Here is a 25708-nt window from a genome sequence, read left to right as displayed (position 1 = left end):
TTTTGTGCTCATTCTGACCAGCTCAGAGGACAATCAACAGTACTGATGGTAATGGGAGCAGATGGCTTTTGTGTCTGCTACAGAGGTGCTGTCAGGGGAGGTGCTGTGTCTAGTAGGACTCCAACCACCACATTGCCCTGGGTGTTCCTGTACTGAGAATTCCAGACCCACTACAGAGATCTTGCAAAGGAGAATGAATCTAGATGGCAGAGCTCTACCAGAACAGCTGTGGTGGTGAACTGTGATCTTTTGAACTGCATTCTGTTTGACATGTACTTACTTAGAGCACAGGTCAACTTTTACTTCTAGTAACACCCTGAAAGATATCAGAAATGCATGAGCTATCAAATGCCACTGATTTTATCTCCACCTGCATTACAGGAGAAGATGCTGTATGCATTTAGCAATGCCTCCTGACACTAATGACTGCCTGCAGCATCTCTGTGTTCACGTGGCAGAACACACAGGAGCTCCAGGGGCAGGAGTACCACAGAACTAGAGTTGGATGGGACCTGTGGAGTCATTTGGCCTGACCTCTGCCCAAAGCAGGACAAGCTGCAGCACATTGCTCTGGCCCTTGCTCAGACAAGTTCTGAGTATCTCACAGGCCAGAATCACACAACTGATGTGGTCACCCTTACAGTGTTTTTTTTCTTGTTTCCAGTTGCTATCTCCACTACTGCGGTTTGCAGCTCTAATACTTTGAACTTTGGTTGCATGCATACGAGAAGAGTGTGGAGCTCTCTTTCTCTACACCTTCCCACTAAGCAGATGAAGACTGCAGTAATATTACAGACTGTTATCATTCATGCATTTGATCTCTTGCTTAATGCTTGGCTTCCATTAGTCAGATACTAATGCAGTTCAGCTAAAGAAGACAATTTTGGTGTCCATCTCCGTTAGTACATCTGTAGCTGTGTGTAGTTTTACAACTGAAGGGATGATTTCAAGAGCATATAATCCCTTAAAATAGTGAATCAGGATATGCTTCATTTATGAGAGCCAAGTAGGCATTGTAGCTATGTCATTTTAACTACACATTGAGACATCTTTTTGCCATTTGTCAGAGAAGAAAAAAGAAAAGGCATTTGGCTGTTGTGGCCTCATCAGTTCTTCAAGCCACTGTTTGGCCATGTCACAACTAATGTATTATCATAGACTTAGTAAGTATTCAAAGGCTTGATGGAGTTCTAAAAGTTCATATTGTGTTCTCTAAAATTATTAACCATTAGAAAAAGTCACATGTGGCAGTATTAGAGGTCTCTTTTAAACATGGTAGCATGCAGATCAACATTTACATTTTCTGTAACATCAGCCTTGCATTTCCTTAAACAAATGCATTCCTGAAAGAAAACCAAAAACTGGAAAAAAAAAAAAAAAGCAAGTTGCAAGTTCAAAGAATTTAACTGAGTGATGCAAAATATTTCCTTTAAATGTAGATCCAATTTCTTCCACTTTTTTATGTGCCAGGTGTGTATAAACATCAAATAGTAGATCTATAACAGCAATGACCCTGCTTTTTCAGTTGAAATAAAAAATAGTAGAAAACACTATCCTTTCCATCCCAAGCTTCAACAGATCTTTGCACAACTGCTAATGAAATATAGCAGGGATTAAGAAGAAACAAATCAGCCCTGTCACTTTGACTCTCTCTGATGCTTGTGGTTGGAGTCTGTCATAATTTTAAACACAGCAAGTGTTTACTTTTAAGAGCATTTTCAGGACTTGTTGTGTATTATTTGTGTGCTTCCTCTTCAGGCAGCTCATGTCTTACAGAGGAACCCCTTGAGCAAAAAACTTACACAGTCTCAGGTATGAAGTGCAGAGACTGAAAGCCCAGATCCTGCTCAGTTTCCACTGTAATCAGTGGGGTTTGGATCTGAGCCACAATAATATGGAAATGAGCAGGGAAGGAGAGGGCACTCTGAGACCAGTCATAACACCAAAATGAAGAAATGACAAAAAAAAAAGGAATCAAGTTCCTTACAAGGGTGTGCATGGAGGGCAAATTTAACTACCATAGTATTAGTATTAGTATTAGTATTAGTATTAGTATTAGTATTAGTATTAGTAGTATTAGTATTAGTATTAGTATTAGTATTAGTATTAGTATTAGTATTAGTATTAGTAAATGGTATGATGTTCTCTATGATTTACAGACACTGCATGTATTTCCAAGGTACTCAGTGATACACATGAACTAGCTGCAACAAACTGGTTTTGGTGTGCCAAATGACGTAAAAATGACTCAGCATTTCCCTCAGACAATGTAACAGCACCATGGATTTCATAACATTAATTTAATCTTGCCTCAAGTAACTGGTCCTTTTTCCCCTCTCCTTGCAGAAAGGCAAAAGGAATCAAGAGCTGGTGTTTTTAGAAGTGCACAAAGTGCAACAATTTCCAAAAATTTTAGCTCACTGCTGAGGTCTGTAGGGCATCTGGGGACCCACCTACTACCACCTCAGGGAGACCATTTTCACCATCAGTGGAAAAATAATAACTTCCCTTTTCCGCTGGCTACAGACCATATTCCTGATGGAGTTTACCAGAGCCAAAACACCCAGCACAGGATTTCTGCTTAGCTGGGACTAAGCAGGGCACTGTAGTCAGGGGGTAAGGAACAATTAGGCCTACTTCATGCCTGTGAAACAATTAGTCATTAATTAGGCCAGCTTCACATTTGGAAAAGGGGAATAGGTTTAATTAGAGTGGAATTATATCCCTTTGACAGACTTCAGAGGGAATTCTAATGGCAGGATGCAAACTATAAAGTCAGCCAGGCTTTTACAGCGTTTAAGAGCTTATGGAGCATATTGCAAGTATACAGTCTTTTCAGTATGTATAACAACCATCTGCAGCAAAACCCCACGTCTCTGCCAGGTTCAGAGTTACTAAAGGGGAGGAAAAAAAGAATTTTAAAACAGTTTAAAAATCCCCAGCTTGAAACAAACGTCTTTATAACTACATTTGGACAGCTTCTCTCTCAGATTCAGAAAGTTTTTTTCCCCATGGAATTCTTGCAACAGAACATAAAGAAAATGTGAAGTGGCAATTAAGGAGATAAATATTTAACATCTAGCTACAAAGTAGACTTCTTCCTCTCAGTCATACTTTTTTTTAACTACTAACCCGAGGAAGGGTCTGCACATGAACTTGCAACTAAATAAGTAAAATGAACTTAATTGATGCCTGCTGTTATGCTGGGGCTGGAACTGGGCACCGGCCTCACCATAAAAGTTTCTTGGGAGCTGCAAGCATTCTTCAACTTAGTCTCCAATGACTTAGCTTAAACCCCCTTACAGGAGGACAAACAGCAAATCTTCCATTGCAACTCAAGCTGTGGGATCACTCCTACAGTGTCCAAGAAGAACTTCGGCTTTGAGGCAGGACAATCCAATGAAAGATTTTTACTTAAAAAGAAAACAACAACAACAACAAAAAACCAACAAACAGGCATATACCCATCTTCTGAAATCAAAATCAAGCAAGACGGAGTCATAAGGGGAGTGTGTTGGAACCCTACAAAGCAGAGAACAGGGCAAATGTGGTACTGGTGACGGGAATACTTCTGATATTTTTATTTCTTGGTGGAAACAAGACACTTCTTTTTTGAATTTAGGGATGATGACTTTATGGATTTTTTTTCAGTGAAAAAAAATACAGCTTTCAGCTACCCCTAATTATTAGAAGGTTTGAATCAAGCTTCCAGAACAGTCCTGATTACAAGAGATACTGCAGGACCTAAGAAAAGCTGTGGCTGCTCTCTCCAGCTGTGTGTACCTCCCCGTGTCCCCAAGCCCCAGTGTCTTTAATTGCTCCTTTTGGTGATTTCATGTTTTCCATAAGTAATTAGACATCCATGGTAGCAGGGACTAACATGGTTATACCCTGCTTTCCATGGGTTTTAGCTACTGGGTTGCAGCCTTTTTTCTCTCTATGACTAAATGTTACACTTGAAAATGGACCCACTTCTACAGAGGGGATGGAGGAAAATCTATCTGACAGCACCTTTTAATGCTTTAATGATGGTATTCCAAACAAGTGAGATCCCAATTTATATCCACGCTCCACTTAAACCATGGCAGGGACTTGAACCAAGCTCTGAGTACTCAGAGAGCCCTAGGAAATGCATTTCCATAGGCCAGTAAGGGAATCATATTTGTGAACTTTTAAGGACGAAACAGGAAGAGCTCAGGGACAACACTTCCAACTGCTGGATTCACAACACTGTTAACAAAAAGCACAGAAGAAACAAATACTACCCCAAAAGTTTTAAAACACAATTGTGGACACCTAAGCCACATCATGGAAGCCTGTGAAACAAATGAAAGCGATTTAAAAATAAGAATTTGGGCTTAGATGTAACAATTCCTTACAGAGAATTTCCTGTCCCTATAAATACTGCCTCCCTATTTTCATCTCAACTATGGAATAATGTGATAATTGTGGTAACTAAATCTCAAATTATCCAGGGCTACAGATTTAAGCTAGCATCTTGTATCAGTTACAAGAGTCCTAGAAACTAACACAAGTGATGCTCCCCCAGCCAGCATGCTCTTCCTGCATGCACTCAGGTGAATAAACAAGTAAACAGTACACCCACAGGGCATAGCTGTTGTTTTCCATAACCACTGGAAAAAATCATTCTGCAAGTAATTTCATAGGCAGATTCCCTGCTCAGCTACCATGCCCTCAGGATAGAGGCTGTCTCGAACACAGTCATGAGGTATAAGGCAAATAAAGGAAAATTGAGTAACATGTAAGAGGGAACACAGAGGTAAATATGGAGAAAATTTGCTTCTTGCAAGAAGATGATGCTTTCCATATGCAAGAAGAAAAAATGATGGCAAAGGAAAAGCAGAATAATATCTTGGCCAGCTGTCATGTCAGAAGATAAAGGATAACCACTGTCCTACTTTGTGCCAATCTCCTCTTTATTATACCCTTTAAAATAAAATCACAAGAGCACATGCTTCTCATATTTCCAGTGTGTCAAAGGGTTATTATGACCACTATGTCCTTTTAAATTGCCTCTTATCTTGGAAAATGATTTTACTACACATACAGCCCATAGATAGGGAGCATGGTAGAAGTCACCATGCAGTTTAACACAGTAGAAAACCAGTTCTGCACTACCAGGACACAGGAGGAAGTTCCCAGACTTGTTACAACAGGATAAAGAGCCAGATATGACCATGCAGTCCTTTTGAAAGAAAATTCAAAGTTGCCTCAAATTTGCCCACAAGCAGGCATATATTCAGGTTTCTTTACCATTTGAACCCAAAACAATTTTTTTTTTTCAGAATTTTTTATATTGTCATTGCTTTTGGCACCTTTAGGTACAATATTCCTCATATCTATCACCTTGATGTCTGGATGAATCACCGTTTTTGCTCGTGGAAAAGGAAATCACAGTGTATCATTAGTTGGAAACACTCATGTTCTCCCATTCAGTTACTAATGTTCTTAATTTTCTCTCTCTCTCCCTCTCTTTTTTTTTTTTTTTTAATAATATTTGAAAGCTATCTCTAGTTGAAGAATAATCTTTAGTTTACTGTAAAAGAATGTTAGACTGTCATTCCACTCCATCAGTGGTGAAATAGCAAGAAAAGACAAAGATAACATTGTTACAAATATTTTCTCAGAATGTTATTTCTTCCCATGGCAGACAGAAGTACAGACAACTGTTTCCCAAGTAGTCAACAGATTTTGTCAATCCACTCAAGACAAGAAAATGCCAGATTTTTAAAAAATGCTCATCATCCATCTGATAAAAGAATAAAAATAAGACAAGGAATATCTAACCTCATTTATTACTTTGAATATCTTAATTACACTTTGTTACAGAAAACTTATTCTAACCTACGTTATTATGATCTACTTACACAAAGCTGCATTTGAATTTAGCTGGATTTTCCTTGAACTTAGCATAATGTATTAAATCCTTTAGCAGCAAAGCACACCAACTGACACATGGACCCTTAAACTTGTTGACTTCCTATTCATAGAGTAAACAAACTGAAAAGGCTTAAAGATTGTCAGAACATAAGATTATTGTCTGATCCTGATTTCTTTCTCCATTACATGATACACGTCTTCTGGTTCTTCTGGCTAGCACCTTGATATAAAGAGCAGTAAGTTCTCAACAACATCAGTACATTGGGCAACCCTTTGAAGCCCTTTCTTAATGGTTATGTTGCCTCTCAGTTTTCCAGGATCTCTCTGGCTGTTTGAAGCATGGGACATCTAAAGCCATCTCTGAGTAGGGGGAGGATGGGTGGCCAGTGAGCTCCTGTGTCAAAGGCTAATGGTGACAGCAATAAGTCACTGGGAAATACCCATCAAACAGCTGGGACCTCAAAGGAAAACATCTTGATCTGTTGCCATCCAGCCAACTTTGGAGCTACTATCATGCTTGATGAGTTGGCTGCAGCAGATATACTCAGAAGGACACAGAGCTGATGGTATTCCTTAGCTTTATATTTACCAGTGTGGATTAGTCTCCATATGACACTACCTGTAGCTGGCTCCCTTGTGTACTGAGGTTTTGCACTGCTGAGATCTGTCTGGATGGTTTCTGCATGGCACAAAAACAAAAGGCTGCCACAAGGTCCAGACAAACTCATGTTGGGAGAGGGAAATGAAGAACATGCAATTTTGACCCTTGAAATTCTTGTTCTCACATTTCCCTCTGCCTGGATCTCTTCTGCTCATCTTGGGGAAGCCACAGGAATGAAAAAAACAGATTTTGTCAAGAGCAGGACTGGGCTGTTAATCAGCAAAATAAATGAACCTATAAAACTCATATAACCTTGCAGTATATAAAGTAAAACTTCCCTAGTGGTGACAGTTTAATTCTAACTACTCTCTGCCAAAGTTTCGTTCTGGGTATGAATACACAAATTGTCCAAAGGAGCAGTAAATGTCCCTGCTTTCCTAATTTTGAGACACTTCTTTCAATGCACATAGTTCAAGACAAATCAGATGTTAAAGGAGATATTTATGATCTCCAGAACTCAATAAACTGCATTTACACTTACAGTACCTTGGCTCTTTCTGGGCTGAAAAGACCATAAGACCTAATGTATAGTTGTATAAATAAATGAGTATATGAAATTTAGTAACAGGAGCTCTTGTGACTCATAGGAGTCTTTGGAAAAATCCCCACTAATCTATTAATAATAAAGAATCTGTAATGCTAAAATTGCAAACCCCAGCACGTCCTCTCTTCTTAGCATACCAAAGAGACTTTTTTTTACTGGTAACAGTAGCATATTCAAGACAGCACTGGCTTGACACAAGTCTAGTTCAAATTCTGAAGCCGGAAACCTAGGACTTAAGAGCAATCCCATAAAAGATATTGGATATTCAGCAAAATTCTCAGCTCAGTGTAAAAAGCTAATATTTTTAAATGAGATAAGTATGAAAGTGCTATGTACAATCAATCAGGGTAGAATTCCTAGTGCTACTGGACTGGGTATCAAATTACTTTCATTTCTTGCTGTTCCTAAGCTAGAAATGGAGAGTATAACAAATGTGCAGTGAAGTGCAGAAGCTGCTAGATAGGTGAGTTGGAACCTCTGGCACAGATGAAGGTGTTGCTAGTAGTTTGATACCAAATATTCAATGAGAATATAATTGACAGTATTGACATTTTACACAGCATGATTAGGTTTCAGAATTATACCCCACGGATAAATCAAGGGTTTCGAAGAATTTTTTCCCATGCTGTCTACAGATACACAGACTGCATAGTTAAAGTCTCCTGGATTACATTTCCAGGTTTCCTTTATAGGCACTGTGTCTGGGGACCTAAAGTTTTGATTATGCAGCACAATTCTAGTACAAGAAGTGATTTCTGGAGCCAACTATACATCCAATAAATTCAGCAGCAGTTCAGAGCTCTGTACCCCAAAAGGCACTGTGTCACTTTTGCATTTAACTTCAGAACAGAAAGCATGAATATTGTTTCCTACATTTTCCATTTCTGAGCACTGATGTGACCGTCCCTTCTCATATTTCCAGGTTCCTAAATTGGACAAATAATACAACTGGAAAAACGCATACAATATTTCAACAACCATTAAAGAACCAGAGCTGTGACTGGGAGGCCTAAATTCCTTTCTTCTTCTTTCTTTTCGTCTTTGTGTATGTTTTATTTTTTATACAGTGCCTCAGGCATCACTCAACAAATGATAATCTCCCCACAGAGTCACAGTACAATAAACAAAGCTGGGGGAGAAGATCCATTTAGCAAGGAGACCACAGTGGTTCCCTTTTTAGCCCAGTTCTTCAAGCAATGAGACTTAAGCTATCATGCTGTGTGCATATATGAGTGATTCTTGACCTTTCCTTCCATCAGCTTTGGAATCATGGCGCAGTTTTCCCAAAATTCAGCAGGGGGTTAATGGTCTTAAAAGTACTGCACTGCATAAAGAGTGAGGGAAACAAAGAGCTGGGTGAAGCAGGGAAACACTCTGAGTGCCTCCACCAAGGGGAAAGCTAAAAAGAAGCAGCCGTATTAGACACCAGAAACTCCACACAGGGCATCGCTGCCCAAAGGGGTTGATTCATTTTGCAGCTCACAGACTGCTGGTGTCTGAGGACTGGGATCATTACAGAAGTTAATTTGACTGCCTGAACAGAACTTCCCCTTTCCGTGCCTGCAGTCCTGCCCACCAGCAAGGATGGACACTTCCTAGGTGACAAGTTCCTGCCATCATCTGAGCAGCATCAGCACACGCTGTGGCTGTCCCTGGCTCTGCTGAACTCGACTTAGGCAAACCAGCTGATGGATCACCAGGACTGGATCTCAGAGGAAAGCCTGACACACAGATTTTTGAATTCTACTTAAATCCCAGTGACAGAAGTCCTCCACAATAAATGCAAATATGCTTTTGTTCAAAAATCAAGGCGCTGATGAATGGATTCTCACAATTTATTTCATGATAAAACTGCTTTTTCTGACAACTTTACATATTACAAGTCCTCAGTAAAGCTTACAAAGAAACATACCAAACCAGGAGCTGTTGATACTCAGGATTCAACAGGAATCTTTATTGAGACTATATCTGAAATAAATGCTCAGCCGTGAGAGTGTGATTACCAGAATCTGTCCTCCAGAAAATTAGCACTATTTGCAGCTAACTAATATATTTGCATTTGAACAAGAAGGGAAAGAATGCATTTAGATTCAGATTACCTGAAATATTTTTAGCTTACACAGATATGTGTTAGCTCTATTAATACAGGGATTTATTTTAAACAGGAATTATAGAAAATGAAATTCTAAGCTGTAAGTGTTTTACTGGTGGCAGGTAGGTTAACATTCCTCCTAATCCACAGGGTAATAACCTTTCTCTCAAAAAAAAAAAAAAAAAAAAAAAAAAAATTTACAGATGTCTGCTTTTCATCCATAAAAAAAAAGTCTGAGCAACTAAGAGGTAGAAAACAACCAGAGAGAATTATGACCAAATGCCACGTATTTAAAAATTCTCCACATGTGGCACAGAAAGAAACAGTCAATTCAGTAGAATTGTCTGCTTAACAGGTTGAGCCTCTATCCAACTGGTAGCAATCAGGCAGGACACTAGAGTGGGCAGGAAATCTAAAATTAGGTTTTACTACCTATAATGGAGGATTTATGGGATAATTTAATTGGCAGTCTTGGGACTGAAACCCAAGGTGGGGGAACAAAAATATCTTTCTGGATACACTCTATGGACCCTTCCTATAGTGGGCTGAAAAATAAAAATACTGGGAAAATAACCTAGGGATGTAATAGCTCCTTTCTGGTTAAGTAGGCACTGCATTAATATGTTTGTGGGTAGGGGGGGGGCAGATCTAATCAGAGATAGTAGGAAGCCATGCTTTGACATAAATAATTTTTTCTTCTTTTTAGGAGAATGTCCCGTGAATTGCTTTTTGTAGTGAAACATGTCTCCAGCTACACAAGGGCTGATAAACAGTCCCAAAGTAAACAGAAGGCTGTAATTCCCTCCAATGCTCTTCAGACATCGCAGAGGATGAAAGCCCGGCACAAACATTTTATTGACTGCAGCAGATTGAACCCAGCCTTGCATTCACTCACTCCAGGACAGCCACTGCCATCCTCAATCTTTGCTGAGCCACTGCCTCTTCTTTTCATTCCCCATGGCATTTCTCTGCTGATACAGACCTCTTAAAGTTAAATCTTAAATAAGTGAGACACACTTTTTTGCCTTCTTCCTCCTCACCAGGATAGCTTTGAAAGGGTTAATACTTAGTTCTTCACAGACTGAAAGAGTTGGGGTGTTGAGCAGGGGGTAACAGGATCCCCTCTCCACTCTCACGTTTGTACCACCCATGTCAGCATGCGCTACGTGTGTGTCTTCCATGGCTTATTGCATTTATTATTATTTATTATTTACGGGCTTCATGCCATCTTGGGAGGTTCAGAGAGAAGCAAGGACACTGCCCGTTGTCACCTAGCAAAGGAGAAATGCACTCCCAAATGCTGCTGGTGATTCTCCATCACTTCATAGCTGCTCCTTGCTTTGAAGTCCTGGATTGACATGGATCCCCAACTCTGTAACCAACTGGGATGCATGGAGCAGGTCTACATCAGTACTGGGAAACAAAGACCCTATACAGAGCACATCTTCTAACTACTGTTAATATCATGACCAAATCTCAGTTTCAAAATATCCTGCTGACATTCCATTTAATTTTTTTTCCTTTTGGAAATGGCATTCATTCATCTCTACTCCCAACTACCAGAGCCCAGGGCTAATTGCAAAACTTTTCTGTAACAAGATCTCCATTGCAGATCTTTATGATTTATTTCACAAGCGCTTTTACCTTTAAAACCCATGCACTGTCATATTCTATTTGGTGGTAGTGAGTTTTAAGAAGATGACAGGACAACCTGCTTAGTATTACTACCTCTAGCTTACCACTGGCAGTGTCAAAAGGAAATATAAACAATCAAGCCAGTATTTAAAAACTTGATTATTATTCTTAGAACTTAGTTATAAGGTATCATAAATTAAAAAAAAAAAAAATTGATTCTAATTTATTTCAGAAAGCAACATGCAGGAATATGCTGAAAAACTTAAAGGTTGTCTTAAGAATTTCTCTCTCAGCACATTTCAAACTTCACTGGTATGACATGCAAAGAATCCCAGAAACAAGGGAAAATTCACAGATTCCAAGAATCAACCTTTGCAAGAGCACTGCCGATAGCCAGTAGGTCTACAGTACAATTGTTCATGCCATGTGGAAACCAGTGAACTGAGAAGGCAACAACAACTCCAGAAAAGGTGTTCAAATAGATCTGTGGCAATTGCAAGTATGGGCTGATGGTTTTACCATTTTCCTGTTTTCCCTTCTCACATTTTTTGAACGCTAACATCAATCACCCTTCACTTCTTGCTTTTAAAATTGTTACCCTAATCTTATTTCTATGAATGTGACTGAGAAAAATCCCATTACCATCATCAGGAAAATGTTTTTGCAGTTTTTAGGCCACTTGTGGTCCTTCACTGAGAGGACCACTACACAGCCTGACATAGGTAGACTTACAAGCCATTGTTATAACTGGGATGCTCTTGAAAGGTAAAGATGGTATCTTTTTCCTTGATACTGAAAATTTTCTTTCTGATAGATTAATTTAAATTACATTTCAAATTATATATGAAGTTTACTTTACATTTGAAATGGTTTTTCCATTAACTTTTATTTTTTTCCCCTGGCTTATGTTTTCTACCTTTGGGGATAACATGTTTACACTGAAGTAAAGAAGAAAACCTTTGTGACTTAAATACAGCCTCTCTATTGCCTAAATTTAAAATTAGTGAAAAGTTGATAGACCTTGACAGATTCAGGGTGTGGTGCATCACACTCTCGTTCATGCAAACACAGCTTACATCTGCGAGTAAGTTGCCTTTTCATGGAAATACTATTCAGAAAGCATTTCCATAAAAATTCACCCTGGCATCGCTCTGTTTCTCTTGTCATTCACCCAGCTGTGTTCCTTCTTTGATTGGTTTTCATTTTGAGTAAGGCATAACAGTCAAATTTTTCATAGGGGGAGCTGAGGAAACTCCATTTTTACATAAGGGCAAACACAGTAGTTAATGTAATAAGGCTGCATGAAGCATCAGTAAGCCCCTGTGTAGTTGTATTCAGAATCAGAGTTAGTCTGAGAGAACACCTCAGCCTTCATCTTCCCTTACTAAAGACAAGGCTAGAATACAAGATGCTGAATCCAGAACTTTGCTTTCTGGAGAAAAAATATCAGCTCTTCTCACAGGTTTGAGTCAATCCTGCCTGAGGTCAACTGTAGAACTCAAGTTTTTCCACTAACCTGAGCAGGAGATAGGGTCCAGCCTCGTTTGCCTGGGAGTTACAAGGACCCAGGAGAAGAGTAAGGGGCCATCTTCAAACAAAAGAGCAGCTGGCCCAGTTGGGCAAATTAAATGAGGTCATACAACCACCCCTGATACTGCTCCTCAGCTACCAATTTCCAGTGATGCCCTGAGACATCAATCGCCTTCCAGGCTCAGTGCCTTTTATTTCCCCAACCAGCATGCTGAGCCATGACTGAAATTTAACTATTTTTAAAATCCTAACTACTCTTGCAGCAGGTAACACTGGGGCTGATGCAGAAATGATCCCTGCCTGCCCTCACGTACCTGCCGAGCCCTGCACCATTTTGGTAGGAAGGTGAGACAGAAGCACTTGTCCAACTATGTGGGAACCCTGAAGGCAGGCTGGAAGGCCACTGGCCCCACACTGCTCCTAGTCAGAGGACGAGCCAGTGTCCCACAGCAGTGCCAAGGAAAGGACACCCGGAGCAGGGGCTGCCCCAGAGGCAGCTGCACTGCCTCCCCTCTGCAGCAGCACCAAGCCCCTCATCCCTGTGCTCCCATGTGTTCAAAGAGCATTTCAACTCTGCTTCCGAAACACAAATACTAAATTCTTATTTTAAATGATGGGTTTCGTATTTTCTGAAGCGCTCTCCCTACACTGAGGCTGAAAATGGACAGTCTGTGGTCTCTTTTATGAAGTTGTTTTTATCCTTTTGGAACCAAAGTGGTAAACCACTAATGGCATGAGCGTTTTTCTCATTATCAGTTAAAATGTTAATGATTCTTATTTAAGCAAGAAGGATTTTAAAAACTTTCAAGCTTGCATGTTCAGTTATTAGACTTCAGACTTTTTATTGCGTATTCTCTTAAGAAATTTCTTTTACTCTGTTAAATGGAAGAGGTGGTTTCAAGGCCAGGCAGCAATTTGCATCAGTAAACACTTTTAGGGACTTGTTGCTCCAGTGCCTTAGTACTGACTCATTTTCAAAGTCTCTTGTCTAAAAGTCCAGTGGACTCCAGTACTCAGGTCCTATTGTAAATAGGTAAATGTTCAATTAAAAATGCGGTCTAGCAGCTGAAGCAAAGGCAGACTTTAACCCCAGTGCTAGTATCAAGCTCTGCTTTATAGTAATATGCGAATTACTCAACCCTCTCTTAGAAAACATAAATGGACACAAAGTATTCCAATTTAATTTGCCCTAACCCTCCAGCTACAACATGGTGTTAAGTCATGTCTTCATCTCCAGGAGTCCAGAACCACCCAGATCTAGACCAACATGGGCCATGGAGGTTATTTTCACACAAGAATCACTGGGGGCTTCTGTTTGCTTCCCTTTCTCCTCTAGCCTCATCCCAGTGCTAGCACTGAGAAAAACAGATGCACCACCACAGCTACCAAATAGCACCAGAGGAGAAGTGTCCAAGGTCAGAAAAGAGATGGGTGAGTTTAGGAAGGGTAGGAAGCCAAGCATAAAGGCTCTGGCACCAGCAAATCAAAGCACATTCATAAAACAACAGCCCAACATTTTGAAAAGTATTGAGCACATATTACAAAGCAGCTGCCAAAGGGTTGCTGTCATCTCCAGGAAAAGCAAGCATGCCACAGATATTTCCTGTGCACGCTGATCCTGGGGGAACAGTAAAAGCTGGGTATTGCACAGACCTACTCTAAATGTTCTCACTTTCATAATACACAAGTGTTTTCTCACTGCATCCATTTTTACTGAAATCCATTGGTGGGCAGCATACCTAACTCAGCTTTTGTTTAAGTTCTTCTGTTCTTCCAAGGTAATTGGCGCTACGGGACTTAAATCTAAATGGAGTGTATCTTTGCAGGGACCTCGCAGAGGTATTTCTAATGTTTAATGGTCTCCTGAATTGCTGCTTTCCTCCCACTGTGAAGGAAATGGGCTCACCGTCCTCCGCTTCCCCGTAGCACTCATTACCATTAGCAACAGGGACGTACAAGCAGCATCCCTTAGCCCATCCCATGCTTCAAGAACACAGGAAGAAGAGGCACCCCCCTTAAGGGAGGAAGACTTGTTTCACATTGATGTGATCAAGCACAGGTTCCTCTTATGGGCGGTTATTCAAAACCCATCCATCTAGGCTCATCCCGGGGGGCTAAGGCAATTATATTATGACACAGCTTTCAGGCTAGGGTGACTTGATGACACGGGCACATACCTGACAGCAGTGTGGGAATGTGAATTTTTCTTTTTGGGGTTATTTCTGCCTTTCTTGCACAGAACCACTTTCTAATGTCTTCCAGACCACCAGCAGCCCGACAACCATATGTGGAGCAAAACTGCCATAGACTAACTGGTTAATGAGTTATTTTCACAGCCTGAAATAAGGCTCCCCTTAGGAGCTGGTAGACATCTCATTGCCTGCCAGCAGGCATAGTCAAGAACTGGCTCTCAACTGCTGTCAATACCTAATTTAAAATGCTTGTAATTATAGCACAACAACAGTAGCATTTTGTTTACCTAAAAGCTAAGTTCCTCATTCATTCCCTCTGCCCCTGGCAAACAACCACCAGACACGCACATACACACACACAAAAAAAAACCAAAAATGGGGAATATGATTGTAAAAGCTGTAGATTCATGGCAGCTAGGAAAAACTGGCATATGTGCCACCAGCTGTAGCCCTCCAGCACAAGCTGTGCTCAGAGCAGCAGGACCCTCAGCACCCAGGTGCCACCTCCATACCAGCAGGTCAATGAAGATGCTTCATTACATGCTGTGTATCACCATGCTTTCTTGTCCTTGTGTGAATTTCTATTTTGAACTGTTTCAGTGCTAGTAAGAGGAGGCACCTGGGCTTTCTAAAACCAGCAAACTTCTAAACCATCTCAATTAAAAGCTGGAGTTCCAAGTTTCCCCATGGTTGTCTTGGTTCCCTGCTAGACAATGTGATCAGGGCTGGTAAGGAAAGTCTTTCTTCACAGCCAGGTTAGTGATAATCTTGTATGTCCCACAAGCCTGCCAGGCTTTTCCTCCCTTTTTTTGATTGTTGCAATCACCTGTTTACAGTGTCTACACCTTACTATAAGACAAGGAGCTGCAATGTAAAATGTGAAGTGCTTTGGCTGTAAATATCCAAAATGCCTTTCAAATTTGAAGCAGAAAAATTATGATTCACCTCCAATAGGAAGTCACTGGGCCCTGTGAGGAATTAAACCAGGGGACCTTGATGACAAATCTTCACTGATTCCTTGCTGCCAGGGGACTGGGATGAGAGCAGCAATGGAGCAAGAGGAAGTCATAAGACCTGCAGGTGTACAACTCATGTCTCATCCTCTATAACAGATGAGCCCACACAGGGAAAGTGGAAATTCTCCCATTTCCTACAAGGGAAATTTTATCAAGAGGAAAAGCAGTCCCTGTTTCCTGTGCTAAGAAGACACTGCCTTTAAATACTGTAGTAACTGTGAAGAATTAAGACTTCAGGAAATGACAGCAATGAAAATACTTCCATGGCTTTCCAGGCTCAGTGAATACAAGAGGAAGAAAAGCATAGCTGTATCAGCAGCCAGCTGAGAAGCTTCAGCCACTTCATCGAGGTCAAGATTTTATGTTCTGAACAGAAACTCAGAATTCTCAAACTCTTTCATAGGTTATTCTGGAATGGAGGAAGAAGAGGAATTTATGGGTTGGTGGTTTTTTCCATGTAAAACCAACTGAAAGTGGTAAATATATTTAAAAGGGTTCTTGTTTTGCTTTTAGGGAGCAATGGTCCAAAGGAGAACAACAGGACTGACAAACACCCATAAAGCACACGTAGTGGAGCACACCACTGGTTTTCGGTTTCTATTCACCAGTCAGGCTCTAGCTTCCTACCAAGCCATTAAAAATAAAAATGATGAGGGTTCAAAAATTCAGTGTCACCTACATAGCAGCAAATCACTTTCTGTAAAATGATTTGCCTTGCTAATCCTTTCCATGAAATACAGATGAGAGTCACTACGGATGGGGATCTGGCTTGGGCAGGTCTGCAGTGGGAGCAGAAATCAGCTCCACCAGCATCACCAGGAGGGTGCTCAGACCTCCAGCACAGAGGTCCTCATGTCTCATGTGACAATCAGTATTACTATTTGGGGACTCTTCATTGCCAGCAATGATTTGTTTCCTCACAGGTCCACAAACACTCACAGCTTACGTCAGTGTGGTTTCAGGCTCATTTTTAGCTTAGACCACTCACAGTCCAAGAGGAACCCAGAATCGGCGGTCAAAAGGAGCCTAACTGGGCTTCAATAAACTCTGCTGATCTGAACTGTGCTTCTGCAGGGACACAAGGATGCCAGAAACCAGCACAGAGAGCTAGCCAGAATTCATCCATCCATTAACAGGCAGGAACTAGGAATCACACTTTTCCACAACAAATGGTAAAACTATCCAAGCCCAAATCTTCTCCCCACAAAATTCAAATGCCTTTTTTCTTATTTTTCCTGGTGTTAGAAATATGTTTCATATGCCTTACAAAACTCACACACAATTTGTCCGGTTTTGAAGCAAGGGCTGAAGTGCAGCAAACATCCCTGCTCTCTCTCTCATTTCTGCTTTCCAAGAGAAGTGCCAGAGAAAGTATTCTATTTTTGTAAGGGTTTAAAGGGCATGGTCAGAAAAGTGACTATGTAAAAATGGCACCTTTTCATCCAGCAGATCTGTTCCCAGTGAGTATTCTGAGTCATGTCTGCTTACTTTAGTGACCAAAATAGATTTTTACTACTTCTCACTCCTCTTTAGTCCTGTGGAACCAACACGGCAAAGAGGGAGTTATATAAATCCAGTTCTGGACCAAACCCCATCGGGACTCATTAACCAAGCACAAGGTGCAGAAGCAAGGCTCGGATGTGCCCCTGGGGGTGGCTGAGGGGGCAGCACCACTGCCCACCAGTTCCCTTGCCCTCTGCCAGGCATGGCACATCACAGAGGTTGGTGGCAAAATCGGAGGGAGAAGAGGTGGAGAAGATAATTCATCTTTCCCTCACGCTGGCTCTTGTGCCCTTCCACAAACCAGACCCCTGCTCCCATGTTACTGCCCCTCAGAGTAACCACAGCCTGAGCTCCCCAGGCTCAGTTAGTTACAACTCCCTTTCCTGCAAACTGTCATGGAAATCACCAGCACGGAGCAAACACAAAGCTCCCCCCTCCATCCTGCTAGATCTTGCAGAGCTGCTTTGCAAGGCTGAATGCAGAGTCAGAGCTAAGCTGCGCTCCATCGCAGGGAGCCAAACAAAAACTGTTCCTCTGCCCAGGAACAGGCACAGAGCTTACAGCCTCTCCAAAGCAGGCTGTCCATAATCATGCCTTGAGAGATTTAAGCATGGTACAGGCCTCAAGAGTACCATCTAGATGGCTGGTAAAAAACCCTTTTGCCCTGGATGAGATATTGAACCATTAAAAATAAAAAATGGTATGGGTATTACTGGTTTCTTCATGAGCAGAACAGAATCTTCATAGAAAGAAAGCAGTATTAAACCATTCCTATCCTAATGATTAAAAAAAAAAAAAAAAAAAAAAAAAAAAAAAGATGGTTAATGTTTTCCTTTTTCAATTTTTTCAATTAAGTTAAAACAGCAATGCAGAAAGCATAAAGGGGTTTTCTATTGCTCTTTCTAACACCTCTGTTGTTGGTTATAAAAATGGACAGTTAAACTGTAGTTTAATAGTACAAATGAAACTATTATGTACAGGGTGAACTTTAACTGAAAATAATAAACAATAAGATTCATTCCCAGTCAGACTATAAAACATCCATCTGTCTCCCTGCTGTTCACCTCACTTTTTGCTTTCAGTCTCCCTAAGATCAGCTCCTGGGGCATGGATGGATCCCTGGATGCAAAGTTCAGTGAAGCCATTTGAAAGAAAGGATGCCTGGTCCTGCAACCCCAATTTCTACTCAAGTTGATGGACAGAGGCTGCATCTTTCCCTGCCTGTGTAGGGGAGTTGGAACTGGATGATCTTTAAGATCCCTTCTTTAAGATCTTTAAGAACCCAAACCGTTCTATGAGTCGATGAGTCTGTGATCTTCAGTGACTTTTCCAAGCTAACATAATCATCTCAGACTGGCAAGTCTAGCATGTCCTCTGGCTAGGGAGGGAACTTTGACAATTACTGTGAGCAGATGCTTGATTTTTAGATGGTTACAGCTAGGTGAGGTGAATCCTACCCTCCTGAAAACCATTTTTCAGTCTCATCGCGGAACCAACTTCTCTGCATAGAAGAACCAAGATGTCAGGTTCTTATTTCTCTATTCTCTTCAGCTCAAGAGGGTGATGAATTGCATTGCTGAAATGAAGTCTTGGTTGTCCCAGCAAAAAGTGCTCTTTGTGGTTTCAGGATGTTGATATACATATTGGTGACAGAGGTTTTGGCTTTTCTTGATTGCCAAAGATACAGAGCAAGTTACAGTCTGTTTGCTATAAATACATTAAAACACCAAAGAATTTATAAATGCAGGAAAGAATGAAGAGCAATGGCTTATCTTCACATTCTGGGCAAATCTAATGAAATTTGGGAAAAGCACCAGATAGCCACCAGGGCCAAACTAGACCTTAATTTCACTTTTCCTTTTTTCAAAACTGTTTCCAATGTGACAGCTACAAACCTATATAAAGAAAAAAAAAAATCAGTCCTCCAAAAGCCTTTGAACAGCCAACTATAATCACAAGAATCACTGTAACAAGTTCTTCAGCTAAATTACACAGAACTTCTACCATATCTGCTTTGTAAGAGTCCTGCAACCAGCTTTCTCAAGCAGATTTTGCAGTTTAATCTCAGTGCATGTTGTATTGCAATATATTAAGGTAACTTTACTAGTTTACTATAAATCCTTTGTGTATAATTTGTGAATTCTATGGAAAACAGTCCACTTTATAAACAGAATTTTTAAATACCCGGTTTACATTTATTGCAGGGTTTATTCAGAACTGAAAAAGCCTCCTTAGAAAATGGAATTTTGCTTAGAAGACTTGCTTTCTGCATACGACTTCTTTCTCTATAAAGGTCTTTTTTATAAAATATAAGCCACAATAGAAATTCAAATTTTTTAGTTTTTGATTTCTATATTTCATTTTTTGTTCCCATTTAATGAGTCATTTACAAAAAATACACATTGTGCAATTCGCTAAATCCAGAGGATTTTCACATACATTTAATTGCACCAAAACAAATTATACACTAACTTCTGAATATCAAAAAATATTAGACTTCTTGAAAGAGCCTGCTTCAGCCAAATCAGGTCAAACACACTGCGTACATCCATACTTAATAAGCTAAAAATAAAGCAATAAACTCAATGTAAAGCCAGAGGGTATTATGAAAAGCTCAAACTGGTAAGCCTACATGACTTACAAATTAGAAGAAATCAATCAGATTTTGCAAAACATTTGGTGGTAAGTAGTTTACAGGGCAGCAAGCTGCTACTCCTGAACCACTGCTCCCAGCACCAAGAAAATTAAAAGGACCCGAATAGTTCACAAATCAATGCACCTTAACTAACAATGTAGTAATAGCAAAAAAACCCCAAACCAATCCACACTCACCAACCACTTATAGCAGACAGTAGAAAGCAGACAGAAAAGATGCTGCTTCAGCAGGCAACATATTTGGGATGAGGGGAGACTAGCAGTGAAGGGAACCTATTCCTGACCCACAGGCACCTCCAGAGCCTTCATCAGCTCAGCCTCTGCACCCCACCTGATTCCAGCTGGCAGCCCAGGCGTTGCACTCATGGCTGTGACCTCCTCTTTCCTCTTCTCACTGTGAGCAGAGTTGTGTGCTGGTCATGGGCAACACTCCTGTATTTAGCAGCAATAGCTAAATTGCTATTGCTAATAATATTGCTAAATTGCTAAACTCCTCTATGCCACCCCATTTTGCCTGAATCACTCTCCCACAGCGGCTGCCTATTCGCTCAGGTGTAAGCTCCATCAAGATTTTTCTCCTGTTGCTGTTCCTTTGTGAGGTGAGAAGAAAACATACCTGTTTCATTACTGACCTCTTGGAGAAACTTGGAAACTTGGGTGCCTAAACATAGCTGATTGAAACCACATTTGAGCTTGTATTTGTTTAACTTGCCTGGTGCAGCTCCCAGAGCCTGCCAGTGCTCATCAGCTCCTACAAGCCAACCTTTCTTTTTCAAATCAGCAGCGTATTAGGTGTGTGCAGTTCAAAGCCACAGACCACCTGACAAATTCAGAAGATCTAGAACACAATGGAAGCTGACACTCGTTTGCAGGAGCATCTAAAAGGGGCAGCAGCTTTGTAATATCCTACCAATATTAGAGTGTGTAAGCACCTCTCTGCTAAAAGGACCAGGACAAACATGGCAGTGAGAAAGCTGACAGTAATGCTACAGTCAAGACACTTTAATAAGCACCTGGATACCATAACCATTAGTGTCTCTATTAAGATGAATCAAAACAGAAGACCTCAATTCAAAACCATGCCCCCAGCCACTCAAGCACAACGATGATCTCCCAGGCTTGAGTGCTCACCGCAGCCCAGCTGCAAAGCTTGTGTGGCTACAAGTCAAGGCCCTTAGTTTTAAAGCATCCTCTATCAAAGATCATTGTATCTCCAACTAAAATGAAAACACATGTTTATTTTTTTTCTCTTTGGGCAGGCAATTAATATTTATACAGTGCATTATCAGACAAAAATAACTATGTATTTGGTTCCTGGAATAAGTCTTTCTCATTGGAATGAAGTTGTGCCAAGGAGGAATTTCATCTGATGCAAGCAGCATGCAAGAACAATGCACTTCCTGTGATAGCTTTCTAAATTAAAAAACAGCATTTCAGAATGGGCAATAGAAAAGGTAAATCAAGGAAAAAATCGTGCAGTGCAGTCCCACATTCCATGCAAGAAAAAGTGCCATGGAAGTCACACTAGGAGAAACATCTTCAACAGCAGTGCATGAAGCGGGATTTTCTGCAAACCCATTCACACTCACTGTAGATCAAATGTAATTTTCACTCTCAATATAAAAAATGTCTTGATGCATACATTTTAATTGTGATATATACAACCTTTATGAAGGATGTGCACTATGCTCAAAGTAGAATTAACTTTTTGGTTTTTATTGTGAAGTTACCATTTCTTGAATTCAATCAAGCTCTCCAGACTATACACATACCACTAAATATAAATAGAAGAGGTTAAAATGCAGTTTAAATATAACAGATAGGTCCACAACTCCATATTTAGATATACCCTTTAATTTTTTTCTATTGCCTACTTTTTACTTACATTTAAATTTAGCAAAGTAATTTTAGACTGCCAATTTTCTACCTACACTAGTTAACTACGCTGTGAAGGAAATGTATTAGATTTTCTCCACTCATTTTATCACCTTCCAAAATGACAAAGTAATACAAATGCTTTGGACTCAGACCTTCAACCCATGCAAAAGACAAAAGGATGCTCAACTTTACTGGGAAACCCATCTGGCAAAAAGTGCATGGCTACAGCCACATGGGGAAATAAAAAATATTCTAGTGGCTGTGAAAGTGGCCAGTTGTGGGTATAATGAAAACAGTGTGGTGTTATTGCACAAAAGGTAATTCTCTCAACCCAAGACATGCATCATTATAATTCAGGCTGAAAATATCTAACCAAAATGAACATTTATTTATTTATTTATTTATTTTTAACAAAAGCATTTTAAATCAACAGTATAGGAAAGCTGATGTACAAAGCATAAACTAATCCCTGGCCTACCTTCCCAGCTGTACAGCAGGAAACCAGTGGAGAGCATTAGGCACTCAAAGCTAAGCCTGCACCTCTGACCTTAGATGATATGGATCAGGCCCAAAGGACCCTTTCTTACCATACCCCCTGCCAGCAACTTCCACCTCGAGTTCAGGGCACAGATTTCCACAGAGCTCCTTGCATGACTAAAAGAAGTATGGTTTGCCCTTCAGGGCAAAAAAAAATTAAAAAAAAAAAATTAAAATATTCTTGTAAAAGAAAATGACAAGCTGCCTGATAGTGAAAAAAACTCAGCTCAATAGATGTTTCAAGGGAAAGGGTTCATTTCATTTCAAACATTTTGAACTATATTGTTGTTACCCACTAATAACTCCTAGAGCATTTAGTAATGCAGAGGCAAGGAAAGGAAGGAAACGTAGCATGTAAGGTTTCAGGGCTATCAGGTACTATTAGCAGTGCAAATGCTTTTCACGGGTTTTTTGACAGTCACTGGAGTGCATATAACTAAGAGGAGAAACTGTTGTATACGGGACCCTCAATAAAGTGATCAAACTCAAGTGCTCTGCTGTGGGAGAACCAGTGCCACAAGCCCCACATTTTGATGGCAAAGTGCTGGTGCTCTGGAGAAAGCACGATAGGAAAGGGTTTGCCTCATTAGTAGTCAGGTATTTTGCTCATGTGGCGTTATTCAAACCAACTGGATTACAACAGTCATCCCAGGGTTTTCTATTTGTTTACACAACTCCATATGCACACAGAAAATAAACTGCCCAGGGAAGAGCAGGTAGCAAAGAAATGTCAACATTGCAAAGGTGAAGGCACTGGTCTTAAGCAGAATCATCATTTGAACGCTAACAACTGCGTGATCCAACCTGGTATTTCACGTAGAAAAGGTCTAACCTATTAAGATACAAACAATTGTACCTGAAGTAAGAGATGCTACTTCCATGTTGGTAGCATTCTGTATTTAAAGTTCATGGTTTGTATCACTGAAACTCCACAATGGACTCATACACCCAGATGTCTTCGCCTGACAAAACAGCTCAAACTTGGTTAGAAGAAGAAGAGAAAAGCCACATCAGTTGGTACTGATTATAAACCATTGGGAAAAAAAAAAAAAAAAAAAAAAAAAAAAAAAAAAAAAAAAAAAAAAGAAACACGCCTAACACGCATCTATTAGAACGTATCTTGAAGAACCAAATGCTGCACAAATTACAATCCAAATGTAGTAACACCTTAGGAGCAAAAAGTCCAACTAATCACACCCAGGACTTATACTGACAGATCATTTATAAAATTCCTGTAACATGTAACTCTATCCGGTACTATATGATTTGTTTAACTTTGGGACTAAATTGTGGGAGGTGGGGACAGATGCTGTTCAAAGCTCTAAACCCCGAAATGCTTTTGGAGGCAGCGATTTTTTCTCACAAAATTTTTTAAAAACTATGTGGAAAGTTTGTGATTGTTTGTCTACACATGTGTATGAAAGAGAAAATTAGAACTGACATGACTATTCCAATATACTATGTCTTTGTTTGTTATAAATGTCCTTTAAGAAATAGATAGGATAACTAATACAAAAATTTATTTGTCACATACAAAGCATGGTCTAGTTTATTCTTGCCTTTACTTATTTCTTTTCAATTAGGAAATTGTCAAACAATGTATTTGCCTTCCCTGATTTTCCTGTCAGGTCAGGTGTGCTTCAAATTGCCTACCTGATATACAAAGCCTGACAAAAGTTTACGTTTCATACCCTTGTGAGAAGCTGTCTTTGTCTACTTGTTGCAGTATAACCAGGGAAGTGGTTAAAGGGTTAAACCAAAGGAATGTGACATTTCTCCATGTGCAGTTCATAGACCTATCCTGGTTTTCCTAATGGACTCAAAATTACATGGGTAGAAGGCAATTTCCAAACTACAACTTCAGAACTGAAGCACAGTGTTAATTCAGAGAATGACACTTCGAATACAAATAAAAACATCATTAAAGAAAGAAGAAGTTTACATGTCCTGAGGTTTCTTAGCAGAGGCAGAAATGAATGGAAGTTTATGTTAGCCAGAACTTCCAACTTCAGCTTTTGTAAATATGATTACATACACTCCAAACTCTACAGCAAAGTCATCTGGTCACCAAAATAGATCTCTGCATATCGTACCGTAAGCAACTCTGACCCTCCTCAGACCAACTCAGGTAATTAAAGGTTTTCCTACATGCAAGGCAGCTTTTGAAAAAGCAAGAGAAGTATTAGTTAACTGAATGATGAATTGCTGAAAGAATTACAAAGACACCAACCAACGCTGCTATTACAAACCAGGGAAAAGAAAAAAAAAAGAAAAAAAAAAAAGAAAAAAAAAAAAAGGAAAAAAAAAAAAAAAGAGAGAGAATTAAAAAAAAAAAAAGAAAAACAACAACAGCAAACAAACAATCAAAAAACAACCAAAAGGATGAGGAGATGATATAATTTTAGAGGCTGATGCCGGCCAAGACAGCAGCCAGTCTGCTACCAAACAGCGTTAATGCTTTGAAACGAAGGACAGTAGGGAAGGGTTTGCGCAACTCCCTCCCGGGGCAGATGCGGCTCCAGTTGCCGCCCGCGCCCCGGCCGAGCCCACTGGGCTGCCCACCTCCAGCCTCCGACGTGTCCCGCAGAGGGGTCAGCCGCCCCTCGCCCCGCCGCCCCTCGTCCCGCTCTTCCCGCCGCTCCCGGCCCCGACGGCCACGCCGCCCCCTCGCCGGGCCGGGCGCTCCGCTTCCCTCCCCAACCCCCCCGCCCCATCGCAGCCCCGGAGGGAAAGGACTTACCGGGCGAGGCCAGGGAAAGGGGCGAGTCCGGGGTGCCGGGGCGGGGGGCACGGGACGGAGGGGCCGGGGCGCGGAGGGCGCCGCCGGGGGAAGGCAGCGGCCGCCGGCGGGGGGAGCGAGGGAGGGAATGAGGGAGCGGGCGAGGGGACGGCGGCGTTGCCGGCTGCAGTGAGTCACTTCAGTCGGGACGGGCTCAGCCCATCGCGCTGGCCCCGGGCTCACTGCGCCTCTGCCTCTCGCCAATCGCCGAGCGGGGCAGCCGCTGCTCCTCGGCTCTTCCCGGCTCCCCCGCCGCCGTCGGGGCGGCCCCGAGCCGCCCGCCGGGCACCGGCACCCCCCAGGACGCACGGGACCCCCCGCCCCCCTGCTCCCGGAGCCCTCCCCCGGGCGCCCCCGCTCCGCTACGGGGGAGGGGGGCGGGAGGGGCCGAGCGGAACTGGAGGTGAGCGGGACCTGGGCGGGGGGTGGAGGACCCGGGGCTACCGGGGGCTCGGCGGGTCTGCTCTCCTCCCGGCGCGGGGAACAAGAGCGTGTTTTAAGGGGCAGAACAAACGTGCGGTTGTTGCGAGGACCCGACGTGAAGCCAAAGCCTGGCCTCTAACCAGGTGGCAGCGGGGCTTCGCCGGGCAGAGAGATAAATAGCGAGGTTCAGGGAAATAAAAGGACATGGGAAGAACAGGGGAACCTGGTCCGGCGGGAACGGGGCTGAGTGCCCCATCGTCCGACGGTGCGGGGGAATAGAGGGGGGTGCATCCCGAGCTTGGCGGCGGCACTCACCTGGCACAGGCGGGGAAAGCACAGCGGGAGGCGGGCGAGCCGCGCAC

General features: G+C 41.5%; 1 protein-coding gene across 4 annotated transcripts in view; it reads right to left on the bottom strand.

Annotated features, from left to right (window-relative positions):
• ERG (ETS transcription factor ERG) overlaps nt 1–25180 on the bottom strand; it is a 148160-nt gene extending 122980 nt beyond the window's left edge. Inside the window, exon 1 of one of the 4 annotated variants that reach the window (XM_071753036.1) lies at nt 24885–25180. The gene's annotated coding sequence lies outside the window, so the exon portion shown is untranslated. The remainder of the gene's footprint in view (nt 1–24884) is intronic. The other 3 variants (XM_071753064.1, XM_071753028.1, XM_071753003.1) reach the window with 3 other exon arrangements.
• Nucleotides 25181–25708: the final 528 nt, after the last annotated feature.

The sequence above is a fragment of the Heliangelus exortis genome, chromosome 1 (genome assembly GCF_036169615.1).
Source record: "Heliangelus exortis chromosome 1, bHelExo1.hap1, whole genome shotgun sequence".
Taxonomy (NCBI): Eukaryota; Metazoa; Chordata; class Aves; order Apodiformes; family Trochilidae; genus Heliangelus; species Heliangelus exortis.
The sequence above is the reverse complement of the archived record's forward strand: the minus strand, read 5'-3'. Positions and strand labels throughout refer to the sequence as shown.